The sequence below is a fragment of the Pyxicephalus adspersus genome, chromosome Z (assembly GCF_032062135.1).
Source record: "Pyxicephalus adspersus chromosome Z, UCB_Pads_2.0, whole genome shotgun sequence".
In the NCBI taxonomy this organism is placed as follows: domain Eukaryota; kingdom Metazoa; phylum Chordata; class Amphibia; order Anura; family Pyxicephalidae; genus Pyxicephalus; species Pyxicephalus adspersus.
Window position 1 is genome coordinate 39,835,718 of NC_092871.1, and position 4,374 is coordinate 39,840,091.

Genomic DNA, 4,374 nt, shown 5'->3' on the forward strand with positions numbered 1-4,374 from the left:
TAGCCCTAGCAGTAGTGTCTGGCTTGAGACTACTGGTTCCTTCCCTTATGAAAGACCCAGTGTCTCCCTGAGGCCTAGTAAACAACAAAAGAACAACAAAACACCAAAAGTAATTCAACTTATCTTAATAGCAGATATATAAGCAGGAATTCTGGATGGCACAACACACCAACTCTTCAGCAGTGAATATCAACAGCAGTGAATATCAACCGCATAGCATGAAGTGTGAGGCCAGACTAAATGGAGCAGCAGTAATGACCACCGGCTGCACCTGATACAAGGGTAGTGGTCATTACAAACAACAACACAGCAACAAGTAAAAAACAAACAGATTGTCAGATAACCTCACATGCAGCTTGTCTGACAGATCCTCAAACTTCAGTCACGGAAGGGACCGTGACAGTATGTATGTATGTATGTGTGTATGTTCCACCATCACTCGAAAACGCATGGGGACATTTCAACCAAACTTGCCATACATATGACTGTGACTCATGTGAGTGCACCAGTCATCTTTGTACAGCGCTGTGCTATATGTCAGAGCTATATTTGGATGAAACACATGGAGACACTTCAACCAAACTTGCTTTGTTCCATCATCAGTAGGAAACGCATTAACAGATTTCAACCAAACTTGCTGGACATATGACTCAGACTCATGTGAGTGCACCAGACATCTTTGTACAGCTCTGTGGTATATGTCAGAGGTATATGTGCATTTGTTTGTATGTGTGTATTATTGCTCAGCACAGTGTGGCTTTTGCTGATATTTTTACATATTTTTTTTGGACTATATTATAAGATTGCAATAAATAAATACCCGAGGAACACCGGGTAATCAGCTAATATATATATATATATATATATATATATATATATATATACATACATATGGTAAGATGGTAGGAAGAAACTGTGCAATCTTAGCTCATCTAGTTTAGGCTCATCTTTTTTTAGAAAGGTAAAAAAAAAAACCTCTCCCTGCAGTGGGGACTGATCATCCACTGCTGTAGTTTAGCTCAATAAATGTATTTATTATATATAATGGAATATAAAAACTTTATTTTACAGAAGGTTAACCTAGCCAAAGATATTTTTATATGTTTTCTGGCCAGGCCACAACTACTCCAACTAAACCTCATCACTATCCGGAAACGACTGATACTGGTAGATTTAGTAAAACACATGGCAATGGTATGGTAAAGACCCATGTAGCCAAGCTAAATTCTTCTAAAAGATACAGAATATTGTCTTCACTCACATTATATGCAGTACACACCAAAGGCTGAAATTAGTAAATTCTGTCAATTGTCTTTATACTGTCAATGATGGCAGCAGTAACCCTTTTAGTTGACAGTTCTCCAACAGCTGTGAACGGAAATCAATGTTCTTAAACACTGTTGTCCATAGACACTAGAGGGCAGCGCTGCAATGACTGGGAAACTCTCAGGATAAAATCTGAGGCTATGGTCAGATTGTTTTTAGGGCATCTGTTGAATTTAGATTAGGAAGGTAGACACCTCTGGCAAAGGCTTAGCAGGGGGCCATATCATCAAACCTGTTTTTTATTTTCCTATCTATCTTTCCTATCTGTCTAATCCTTATTTTCCAGCTCTGCCAAACCTGTTTGAAAATAGTAGCTTCGTCTAACACATTGCTTTTTGCAGGATAGACAAGAATTCTTTAACTCTAAACCAGGGCAATTTTTGAGGGGCCATGGAACAATATGTATTCAATTAGCATACACTCAAAAATGAACTGCATAGTAAAAGAAAATCCTAATTAAGTTTACAGTGCAAATAAAGATTTTATAGTACAGTAGATACATAGATTTGCCTAAGGGCTATTGACTTCAGGCATTTCAGATAGTAAAGGTCAGCATGAGATCAGTGTGCGTTTTGTTTCTGTTCCTGTGCTTGCATATCAAAAACATGGCAAATGCATTCTAAACATCCATGTACACCAGCTTTAAAAATTTTTTTTTCTTTATACACCAGTTTAAAAGCATAATAAAATAAATAAACATATACATTTTATCAACATAACTCTTTCAAGTAGAGATGAAAAATATCAAAGGTCATAAGTAAAAACCTGCATGAGTAATCCAATTGAAATAAAATAAAGACTTCAGTTATAATAAAGAGCAAGACAAGAATACATTATTCTCAAAACGACTATGTCACCTAGGTCCTTATCATTATTAGACTCAATTTTGAGATGAGAGGAGGGACAATTTTGTTAACACAATTCCCACACCAGCCGTATACCTGCCACAACATTCCAACTGGGTGATCACATAAGCCATAAGTAGATGTAGAATATATTTGTCAGTAATTCTGCCATTCTCTGCTGCCAGGCATAGATTGGTTTTCCCATCACTGACAAAGCCATACAGGGACAGGAGTAGAATCCTACCCTGTTTCCCCGATTATAAGGCACGCTCTTATATTTTTTGAAATGCCAAAATATGCCCTGGGTCTTATTTTCAGGGGATGTCTTATTTTTCCAGATGAAATAGAAAAATGAGTGTGGGGGTATATGACAGCCTAATATCTTAGTATGTAACTGTGGAAATATCAGGCCTTCGCGATTCTTAAAACTGTTTTTTTCTTTTAGTGAGAAGCTGTGATGGCAGAGGCACAAGCAAGTTTCACATCATTGTAATTATGGGCCGTCATGAAGTTTTTGTTCCTCCAGGGAAAGTCAGCAAAGGACATTCACAATGAGATGTCACAAACACTGGGGGAGAAGTGTCCTTCCTACAGCACTATCAAAACCTGGATATCTCGTTGCAAGACTGGGCATTTAACCGTTGAAGATGAGCCCCGCAGTGGGTGCCCCCCAACTTAAACTAACCCGGCAACCTGCGATGATCTCCATGAGCTGATTATTGAGGACCGGCGAATATCCACAAAATAGATAGCCCAGATACTTGACATCTCACGGGAGTGGGTTGGGTTTGTTATCACTACTATCCTAGACATGCCCAAGCTTTCAGCGAAGTGGGTGCCGAAATGTTTCAACAGTGATCAAAAGTTGAAGCATCCAAAGCCGTTTTGGCCCATTTTGAAGCTGCACAGGACTTTTTGGCTAGGTTAGTGACTGAGGATGAAACCTTGCTCCACATCTATGATGCTGAAACCAAGGAACAGTCAAAGGAATGGCGCCACAGCAGGTCCCTGCGGTCGAAGAAGTTCCGAACCCAGAAAACGGTAAAATAAAAGACATTTCTGATGTCAAAGATGCTGCTGAGAGCTGGTTTGCGGCCCAACCAAAGGACTTTTATTTGAACGGTCAAGAAAAGCTGCAACTACACTGTACCAAGTGCATCAGTCCCAGGGGGGAATATGTTAAAAAAATGTGTCTTTTCATAACTCTGGCTCTCTTCTTACTGGGCAAAGCCAGGAGCTTCTCAGCACCCCCTCGTATTGTGCAAAATGACTTGGGCACTTGTAAATAAAAAAGCTTTTTTGAAAAATAAAACAAACATAAAAAATATTTTGGTCTGAGGGTGCTTGACTGGCTGGTTGTTCCAGGCCTCCAGGGCAAATCTGGCACAATTCTTCTTTAGATTTTACTTGTTATGCTTGCTCAGCTCAGGGTTTTGGGGGTCACTCTATCTGTTGCAAGATAGGGGATATCATGTGTTTAAACTGTCAAATGATGAAGCAGAACGCAACCCCAAGCCTGCAGCAATACATTGCTTTTTTTCTCATTGTTGCTTGAAGATTTTCATCAATGTAGCATAACAGATGACCTTTGTAGTCATGCAACCATCTGCTGATGTCATGTCTGAACCATACCCTTTATGCTTTCTTGCTAAGCCCAGTTGCTTGGTGTTCTTTCCACTTCAGAAGAATTATGTTTTTTTGGCCACATCTCTCTCATAAAGACCAGTTCTAATATCCTTCCCAAACTATAGATTGATGTACTAAGGACTTAAAGTTTTTAAGCAGACAATGGTGCTGAAGATCTTTGTACTTCTGCAAATAATCAAATCTGGAAACACCCATCTGCTGGCAAAAACTCTGTTTAGGACCTAAATGATGTAGTATGACTACCTTGTGTTTTGTCATTATGCTTCATTTACATGGTATACAATCTCCTCAATCTACTACATTGTATGTGTGGTTGCCTCTTGCCAGGTTTTATTCCATTAACAGTTTCAGTCAATCATTTTGGTTCACCAATCAGAACGAGTTGGTAACATTTTCATAATCAATCTTTTTTACACGTGGACATAAATCTCTTTTTTTTTTTAATTTGAAAGTGCTCAATTACTAGGTTTCTCTCTTGGGGCATTCACAGGTCACATTGTAAAACTTCACTGTTTGCACAGTCAATGTCTGAAATTCCTAAATACACCTCTTTACA

The 4,374-nt window shown here is 38.8% G+C and overlaps 1 long non-coding RNA gene across 2 annotated transcripts in view; it reads left to right on the forward strand.

The window, feature by feature from the left end:
* The window catches only part of LOC140343602 (uncharacterized), a 40,079-nt gene extending 36,581 nt beyond the window's left edge, over positions 1-3,498 (forward strand). For both annotated transcript variants that reach the window (XR_011923378.1, XR_011923379.1), the window contains exon 2: positions 2,617-3,498. This is a non-coding gene — a long non-coding RNA (uncharacterized lncRNA). The remainder of the gene's footprint in view (positions 1-2,616) is intronic.
* Positions 3,499-4,374: the final 876 nt, after the last annotated feature.